General features: G+C 29.7%; 1 long non-coding RNA gene across 1 annotated transcript; it reads right to left on the bottom strand.

The window, feature by feature from the left end:
- Positions 1-2,014: 2,014 nt before the first annotated feature.
- Positions 2,015-4,166, bottom strand: LOC104644664 (uncharacterized). Its single transcript, XR_738567.4, has 4 exons — positions 3,965-4,166; positions 3,592-3,639; positions 2,784-2,855; positions 2,015-2,355 (listed from the first exon to the last, which is right to left on the bottom strand). It is a non-coding gene; the product is annotated as an uncharacterized lncRNA (long non-coding RNA).
- Between the last annotated feature and the right edge of the window lie 6,712 nt (positions 4,167-10,878).

Below are 10,878 nucleotides of genomic sequence, written 5' to 3'. Positions count from 1 at the left end.
AATTAAGAATATTATTTTTAATATAATAAAACATTTAAAAACATAGTATTGATAAGTTACTATTTCCACCTAAATAAATAGTTTTTTTATATTAAAAAAATTCTTACTTTAAACATGTAATTTAAAATTATTTTATTATTATTTACATTATATAAGAACATTAATTAAGTCTTTAATAATTGTAGTTATTTTCTAAATAATATAGCATCTAAAAATATATTATTGATGAGCATACTATTTCTATCTCAAATTAATAATTTTTCTAATTTGATTTTAAAATATTTTGTCACTTTAAATATGTAATTTAAAATCATAATTAATTATTCACTATGAAAAATGCACAAAATTTACATGATAATTCAAACAATCCACTTTTATGTTATAGTGATAAATTATTATATTATACTGTTTAACGACACAAGAAAATTTTTAGTTCATTTTGAACTCCATAATAAATTATTAAAGCATTTATGAAAGAAACATAATAATCTTGAAAGTTGAATATTTACATAAAAAAAGTTTTAAAAATTACAATGATGCAATATTTATTATATAATTATATTTTCATTAATAATTTTACTTTATTTGAACTACTGAATTAGCTCGCGCTTTGCACAATCATTAACAAATCCGTATTTAAATGTCTATTATATATTTATTATTTTTGAATATTGAAATAATGCAAATATAATTTTTTAAAATCTAAAATGAGTTATTGTTTATTTACGTTTTCAATTGTAATCTAAACACAACACAATAATTTTAATCCATAAGCATTTTGCAAAACTTTTAAATTTTTAAAAGCAAAACTAATGTCTTTCAAGATAAAGCACACCTCTATATTGTTATCAAAATATAAAGGTGGATGAATGAAAATAGCATATTATGTACAAAATGAACAGAGAATTAAAAAATATATATATTACATTGATGGAATGCTCCTAAAAATAATTAAATATAAAAATATACATAGTTTTATTATTCATACTAGATTATATTGCACGGGCCAACATTTGTGTGTTATTTCATGTTTTCAAATACTTGTGTTATAGCATGTTTTCAAATGACATTTGGTGGCTATGTAAAGTTTTATTTGCATAAATTAAGTAGAGATGACATTTGGTGAATGTGTAAAGTTTTATTTGCATAAATTAAGTAGAGTATAATTTTACTTTCTAGGCGATAAGATTGATTTAAGAAGCACCAAATCAGATAAAGTGTTTCAGAAAAAATAAACACAACAAATAAGAATATTTCAAGAAGTACATACCAGCCGGCAACATCTTACAAGATTTGTAGCATAGTCTTTATACCTTGTTAGCATCACAATTACATCAGAACGAAGAAATATTTTTATTAACTAATGGAACCAATCATCAATAGAGAATCATATCTCAAACAAAATGGTCTACATATTTTCATTACTAAACATGCCAATAAGATACAATATCTTAAAAAAATGTGATAACTAAAACTCATCAGTTTTGCACATAAGTCATCTATCGCTGATCCGCTGCTAGTATAGGTCCCATACTTATTCGGTTTTTCCTGTCAAACAAAGACAGAGCGGTCGAATGTCTACAACACAACTTTGATACTATAGCCATCTCTTGCTACTTGCACGTTACAAATTATACATCTTTCAAGGAAGCAATGTCTTTAACCCGGAGAAGATTACATTCTAACAATGAATAAGAAACTTGTCATACAAAATTACTTTAGTAGCACGGATATTTTTGGCAAACATCTGCAAGTGCTATGCAACTTCAGTGTCAATATTTTACAAAAAGAAAATGTCATCACAACAAAGAGTGAAAATAAATACAAAAGATCTTAACATGTATAATTTTTTTGCTTTTAGAAAAAATAAAATTACGTAATTCTTGTGGCCCAGTCTTGTTATTTAGGTGGCATCACACGCATATATATAAACCATCAATTAAGTCACCTCGAATTTTGTAAAAGAAAAACAAACTTGGAAATTACTGAATGTCGGGGTTATTGATATAATCTAAAGTGCTAACAGAGTAATCCTCAAATACCTATTTTTCAAGTATAACAAAAATGTCTTTAAGATGCATCTGTGAACAAAAGGAATATCATCAAATTCCACTTAAATCTCCTTAACAGAAATACCTCAAACGTTTAACTTTTTGACACAATTACTTTAGAATAAATTCGAACAATGATAAAGAAATTTAATATCACAAAATGACATCTGAGTCGATCTTTCCACAGTGTAGCATGTTGTTCGCAATTATCAACTTTTACAATATGTAACTTTATTGTATCAGGAGGAGGGGAAAAATATTTTCGAGAACCATTTCTCCTTTAGATGTGAAATAGACTGTGTCGCTGGAAAAGAAAACAAAAATAGATAAATCAGATAGATTATGAAAGTGAGGAGCGACGCATAGAAAATCAGTCTGTAATCTTTCTGGTGCCAGCCTATAACGACGCATAGAAAATCAGACTATAATCACACTGAAATTTTGATTTGAAACCAATTGAACTAACTGGATATCATAGCATCAAGAAACATTGTAGCAGCATCCCAAAAATAGCAGTAGGAGTGGCTTTAAGTGTAGTAAAAATAGTAGGAAGTACGAAACAAATTTTGTCAATGCTGATCCAGATTCCCAGCTACTGTGTTAAATGAAAAATCGTATGATTTTACATCAAAATTTAACTTAAATATCAGACTACGATATAAAAGACATACTCTTAATTTTATGTAAATTCATGAAATAGATTGTTATATCAAATTCAAACTAAATATGTACCTCGACATTAGGAGACGAAGTCCTGCCAATTGCCAAGGTCTTCAATATGAATCACTCTACCTTCAGTATCCTCTGTCATGTTAATTACTTATTGAACTTTCTTAAGTAACATATAAATCATGTTGGATACTTATTCAACAGCCGAATTTCTCAATTAACATATGTGATGCTACATATATGTTCCGTTATACATACTTATCCAAGTAACATTTCTTCCTTTCAAAGCCAAAACATTCACCTACTCAAACCCACAAATAACATGACCAATGACCAATATTGTTGAGTCTAAGCATACATTTATATTATCGCTGGCTCTCCATGGAAAGCTAAGAATCAAAGACTTGCTTTTCAAATGATGTTTTATTGCTGATGGGAGTTGCTCCTTTTTTCAAGTTGAGAATGAAACTGCTATTTCACAAATGCAATTTGGCAGGACTTCCTTACTTGGATTCAATGAAAATGGCTAAATCTATAGGCTAGAGGAATAAAAATTGGCTAATTGTAGTGATATACAATATATGATTGAAAAGATTCACAAGAAATGCAACGATTTTTCAGAATACCAATTGACATAAAGAGAGAAGATCCTTCACGTATGCTATGAATATTGACCTTTACATCAGACTTAGACGTATAGAATACTTAGACACAAGAATGTGATATAATAAGCAATTAATCGCCAATATCATGGGACAACCTACAACTAAGAACTGAACAATTTAGTATCACTTGAGACCTCAGAAAGCTAATAGAACAAAAGATTTAAGCAAAATAATTAGAATGTTTTAGAAGAATAAGCAATTGTCACCTTGCCCAAAATTGAAGCTTCAGTCTCTTCCCCGCAAATTTGAACTTGCTGTGAATGTCACATGCAAAGTACTTAGTTTCAGCAACTCAAAATTAAAATTTTAATTCTCATGAAATTCTACTATTCTACACACTAATGAAGATGGATACATAATTGCATAAAGAATCAGAAACAACAAAAATCATAAATAAAAGGAAGAAACAAAACTAAAACAATACGTTGTAAAAATTAACACATAGACTATCCGAAGAGGAGTATATTGAAATTGGAACTTAGTCTAAGACAACTCGATCTAATGAGAGACAGAAGAGATTGAACGTTGATAAAAATAATTAGCTCAATAAAAAACCTCCATTAAAGTCTCATTACCAACCTCTTGTAAATTGAAGGAAGAAAGAACAAAGAAAACTCTTCTCTCTATCAAGAAAGATATGAATTGCAAACAAATAGAGAAAATGAATTTATCAGAATTGAAAAACAGAGAGAAATGCAACCAAATAGAGGCAGAAAAAAGACGAAGATGTGCACAACTTCTATCACCGAGAGAAGTAAGAAATTTTCAAATACTTTGTTGTGGCCTGTACGATGCTGCTCAATTTTTAGTTAAATGACACGTTGCGATGTAATATTATGTAAAGTCAAAAATATCCTTAGACAAATACAAAATGTCTTTAACCACACATGTTGATACCAAACTTAAACCCATAAATGTAATAAAAATCATTTGAAAAGTATATATATATATAAGAATACAAATATTTGTATCATCAATATTGAAAGAGTCTATGTATATTATTATTATCTAGAATTGTACTAATTTTCTGCACATTTTTACTTAGGAAATGTTTTTTAATTATTTATATATATTCATGACTGATATAGTATATGGCATTAATTGTCATGACTTTTCATATTTTAATGTATTTAAATTCAATGTATCTTATTGTTTAAATATCAGTAATTATTATTTTGTCATTTATTTTTCAATACATAATTAATATTGCATTGATCTCTCTATTTTTCTAACAAAAACGTGATACAAGAAAGCTATAGCATTAATGATAAGAGGAATTAAATGTCCTCTTAATTAAACTGTAAACATCATTCTTTCCTTTTTCTCGTTACCGTTTACTACTTCTATCTCATTTTATATGTCATTTCTTTTTATAAATAGTTAATTTATAAAATTTGTCATTTCATGAAATCAATGCATAAATTACCATATATTTTTTTAATAATGCTAAATGACCAGAAAAATTTGACCATAATTTAGCCAAATACGTAAAAAGACTAAAATAACCATGCTTTAAGTTTTACATTTATTTCCTAAAACTTTTCCCTCCAAACAAAATTAACTTTTTTATAATTCCGAAACTCCTTGAACTACTAAACATTAACTATTTGGCTATCAAGGAAAATGAAAAATGTTTTTTTTTTTGTGTATAATTAATCCAATTTATCTTTCAAAATAAGTATTGTTTAGTTAATAAAAAAAAGTACGCTTTAATTAAAAAAATAATTTTTAATTTTATTTTTATACATTAATATTTTTTTCATCATCTACCAAATTATGTTCTGCATATACCTTTCCCATTAACTCAATTATGATCCTAAGGTGCCAACGTATACCTTTGAAAAATTATTTTTTTGATTAAAATAAACCTCTTTAATGAAAAAGACAATTAAATTTCTCATTAATAATAACTACAAATGAGTATCTTATCTACTAAAGATTATACTTATTATTTTGTAATACAAAATTAGTAAAATCAATATATATATATATATATATATATATATATATATATATATATATATATATATATATATATATATATATATATATTGTTGTGCGGAATTCGAGATAATACGAGAAAATATAAACGCGAAAAACGAGACAACAGATTTACGTGGTTCACCAATAAATTGGCTACGTCCACGGGGAAGAGAGGGAGCAGTTTTATTATGGACAGGCAAAAAGAGAATTACAGAATAGGGTTTGCCATAGCGTCTATATATAGTGCAAAGCTACGCCCTAACAGGCTTGGGCCTAAAATACAGAATTGACAGATAATTAAGGGCCCAATACAACAACATTGTATACCGTCGGGCCGGGGGCGCCTCCGCCCCCCGGACCCCCAGGCCAGGGGGCGCGTCGCCCCCCTGGACCCCCCGACTCGCTGATCGGGCAGCGACACCCCCGTCCTTTCTGTTGTAATGGGTCCGATTCAAGGCATTCAACATATATATATAAATGAGGACCATAGAGGAGGTGATGTGGCACCTCTATATGGCCTCCATTTGCATTTAGCTTTTTCCATTTTTTTAAAAAACAAAAAAAAAATTATATATCATAAAAAATTACTTAAATTTATTATAAATAAATATTTTATTAATGGTGGGTCATTTATAACAAAAACTCTTCATATTTTTTTATTTATTTATCTCACTTATAATTAAAAGAGAAACATAATTTATTTATTTTTGACTTTTTTCTAATTTAAATTATTTATTCTATTGTAAAAAGATATTACTTCATTTATAAAAATATACAAATAAATACTTTATTAATGTATGAACATTTATATAAAAAAAAACTCTCTATATTTTTTTTTTCTATTTGTTTATCGCACTTCTAATCATGAAATCATAGTATTATTTTTCTTACATTTTAAGTATTTTTAGTTTTATTTTTGAATTTATTCACTAGGAGTTACAACCCATGACTTGCCGCTTTTTAATTTTTACTTTTAATAATATTCATGACTCTCATAATTTTTATATTCATAACCTCCAATTTAAATTTATAAGTTTATGTGTCTTATGAAATTCCTTTATTTTGCCTATAAATTTATATTAGTTTCATGAAGATTTACGTTCACAATTATTCTTTCTTTTTTCATCATATAAGTTTGATTTGTAACAAAAAAAAGAAGTACATGAAGCTAAGATTACTTCATTGAAATTTTTATTTTTTATTTCCTCTATTTTTGTCTATATAAATTCGTATTTGATTTGTGAAGGAAACTAACAGATAAATTATTAATCCTAAAATGAATTTCAAAGTTAACAAAATAATATATTATATCTCATAAAGAATAAGTCAAAATTACATTTAATCATAAATTTTCCTACATAATCATTTTTGACAGATAATCAATATACATGTGTAGCTCAAAATCCAAAAAATATTATATATCATAAAAAATTACTTAAATTTATTACAAATAAATATTTTATTAATGGTGGGTCATTTATAACAAAAACTCTTCATATTTTTTATTTATTTATCTCACTTATGACAAAATAATCACTTATATTGTAAAAATATATTACTTCATTTATACAAATATACAAATAAATACTTTATTAATGTATGAACATTTATAAAAAAAAAACTCTATATATTTTTTTCTATTTGTTTATATCACTTCTAATCATGAAATCATAGTATTATTTTTCTTACATTTTAAGTATTTTTATTTTTATTTTTGAATTTATTCACTATGAATTACTACACATGACTTGCCCCTCTTTAATTTTTACTTTTAATAATATTCATGACTCTCATAATTTTTATATTCATAACCTCCAATTTAAATTTATAAGTTTATGTGTCTTATGAATTCCTTTATTTTGCCGATAAATTTATATTAGTTTCATGAAGATTTACATTCACAATTATTCTTTCTTTTTTCATCATATAAGTTTGATTTGTAACAAAAAAAGAAGTACATGAAGGTAAGAAATACTTCATTGAAATTTTTATTTTTTATTTTCTCTATTTTTGTCTATATAAATTCGTATTTGATTTGTGAAGGAAATTAACATGTAACCAAAAAAAAAGTACATGAAGTTAATCAATATATCATTCTCAAGTCCTTATTTTTTCATTTCCTTTATTTTGTCTATATAGATTCATATTTATTTTCATGAAGATTCACATACAAAGTTATAATTTCTCTTCTTCATAATACTTGTTTGTGAATTAGCTAACATGTAACAAAAAAAAGTATATGAAGGTAAGATATATTTCATTCTTAAGTCATTCTTTTTATTTTTATGTACTTAGACATGCTTTCTTAATATATATTTTTATGTTTGTATTATAATTTATCAAGTAAGTATGATTAAAAAAATCTCTTTAATTCTTAACAATGTTTTGTCCTTGTGCAATTACACTTTTTAATAGTTAGTTTTCCATATATAATATAGTTTGATTATAATATTTGTTAGATTTCAAGAAATAATTATTATTTAGTATTGTTATTACTATTGAAAAGATAATATATAAATATATTAAATATGGTTTATATATCATTCTTTCTTTTGACATAATTATTTTTAATTCGTATATGCTTGTTTTTTTATTCAGTTGGTTGCATATATGAAGAGTTTGACATATGGATCAAAACATGATGACAGATCTCTTTGCAAAGGAAGATGGTACAAGGAAAAAAAATTAAGCATAATTAGAGATTATTTTTCCCCTTTAAAATTTATTAGCAACTTAGTTACTTTTGCTAGAGTTTTTAAAAATTTTATTTATGTAAATAATTTAGCTAAATGTATTAATTGTCTGTCACGACCCAAAATCGGGCCGCGACTGGCACCCACATTTACCCTCCTATGTGAGCGAACCAACCAATCTAAACCTTAACATTTCAATGTAATATCATCATAAAATAATGCGGAAGACTTAAACTCATTAATAAAAACCAATTCAATAACTATTATTATCCCCAAAATCTGGAAGTCATCACCACAAGAACATCTATGATCAAATTACTAAACTAAGAGTATTCTAAGAAGCTAAAAATACATAAGAAGCTAGTCCATGCCGGAAGTTCAAGGCATCAAGACTTGAAGAAGAAGATCCAGTCCAAGCTAGAAGCATTAGCTCACCCTGAATTTCCGGTGTAGTAAAGACTGGCTTGAATTACTGTTGAGTTGAAGACGACGGCACGTTTGCTGCACTCCACAAATAACAAAGAAGAAAACATAAAAGTAGGGGGTCAGTACAAACACGGGTACTGAGTAGATATCATCGGCCAACTCAAAATAGAAAACAGTATATATTAAGCAATATCATAAAATCAACTAATATCCTTAGCATGCAGCATTTACAGTTACCATAACCCTTGGTTACAACACCAAGCACATCAATGAGGACCCACGCCTCCTCATCATACTCATTTGGGAATTCAGTTCATTAGATTGGATATATTAACATTTTTCAAGATTCATTATCTTTATTCCCTCGTGTCGGTACGTGACACTCCGCTCCTCAATATACTATCCTGGTGTCGGAACGTGACACTCCGATCCTCATTCTATCCTGGTACCGGAACGTGGCACCCGATCCATATATTCTATCCTGGTACTGGAACGTGGCACCCGATCCATATACTATCCTGGTGTCGGAACGTGACACTCCGATCCTCATATACTATCCTGGTACCGGAACGTGGCACCCGATCCATATTCTATCCTGGTGTCGGAACGTGACACTCCGATCCTCATATACTATCCTGGTACCGGAACGTGGCACCCGATCCATATTCTATCCTGGTACAGAAACGTGGCACCTGATCCCCTAATCTCACTACTTTCGTTCATCAAGCCTTCTTTTATACCAAGGCATCATCATTAACAAAGTAGATTAGGGTTTGCAAGATTTGGGATTCAATAACTTCATCATGCTTATATAATCACAATTATATAATTACGTTAATGCAAGCATACAATTAAGCACATAGCAGGGTTTACAATATTATCAATACATATCATTCGCTATTAAGAGTTTACTACGAATATCGTAAGAGAAACCATAACCTACCTCCACCGAAGATTAGAAATCAAGCAAGCAAATTCCCAAAGTTTTGTTCTTCTTCTCTCCCTGTTCGATCCTCTCTCTCTCTTTGTTCTTTCTATTTTCTTTATTTAAATCCTCTTTATTTTACCCTAATTAGTATATAATTGAGAATAAAAGATGGCAATAATAACCCACTAATTAACTTAAGGTTACCTCTTTTAACCCCCAAGTAATTAGACTTATTAACATTAACCCACTAACTTTATAATTAAAGCAGGAATAGTCAAAAATGTCCCTTAAAACGTATAAAGAAATCCAACCCAGACTAGGATTACGCAGTCTGTGACGGCCCGTCACGCCTGCGACGGTCCGTCCTGCTGCCCCGTCACAGAGTTCAGAGACTCAATTTCTCTGAAGAGTCTGTGACGGTCCGTCACACCTGTGACGGTCCGTCCTGCCATTCCGTTACGAAGTTCAGAGAGTCGATTTTCAGTACCCAATTTCAGATTTTCTAAGTGTTTTGAAACGAGACCCTGCGACGGTCCGTCATGCCCATGACGGTTTGTCGTGGGGTCCGTCGCCTCAGCCTATTTTTCCAGAAATAAAATCTTCTGCTCAAAACGACTAAACAGGTCGTTACAATAGATACCAATTTACCCATCGTTCGTCCCCAAACGATTACAAGAAGAAAAACAAGGGCGAAAAGGAGTACTTGAATCTGTAAACAGATGTGGGTATCTTTCTCGCATATCTGCCTCCTTCTCCCAAGTGGCTTCTTCAACGGGTCGATTCTTCCATTGAACTTTAATGGATGCAATCTCCCTTGATCTCAACTTGCGAATTTCCCTATCTAGAATGGCAACAGATTCCTCCTCATAAGACAAATTCTCATCAAGCAAAACTGAATCCCAACGGATAATGTAGTTTCTATCCCCATGGTATCTTTTCAACATCGACACATGGAATACCGGATGCACTCCGGACAGCCCTGGAGGCAAGGCTAACTCATAAGCCACCTCCCCTACTCGCTTAAGTACTTCAAATGGACCAATATACCTTGGGCTAAGTTTACCTCGCTTACCAAACCGCATCACCCCTTTCATTGGCGAAACTTTCAACAAGACTTGTTCACCCTCCATGAACTCTAAGTCTCTAACCTTTCGATCTGCATATTCTTTTTGCCTACTTTGCGCCGCTAGAAGCTTTTCTTGAATAGATTTCACTTTCTCTAATGAATCTCTCAAAAGGTCAGTACCCCAGGGTCTAACCTCAAATGCATCAAACCAACCAATGGGAGATCTACATCTTCTCCCATATAGTGCCTCAAATGGGGCCATATCAATGCTTGAGTGATAGTTATTGTTGTAGGAGAACTCTGCTAAGGGTAAGAAGCTATCCCAATGGCCACCAAATTCTATCACACATGCACGAAGCATATCCTCCAACACTTGAATCGTTCGCTCAGACTGACC

The sequence above is a fragment of the Solanum lycopersicum genome, chromosome 11 (genome assembly GCF_036512215.1).
Source record: "Solanum lycopersicum chromosome 11, SLM_r2.1".
NCBI lineage: Eukaryota > Viridiplantae > Streptophyta > Magnoliopsida > Solanales > Solanaceae > Solanum > Solanum lycopersicum.
This window is presented reverse-complemented; position numbering and strand designations above follow the sequence as displayed.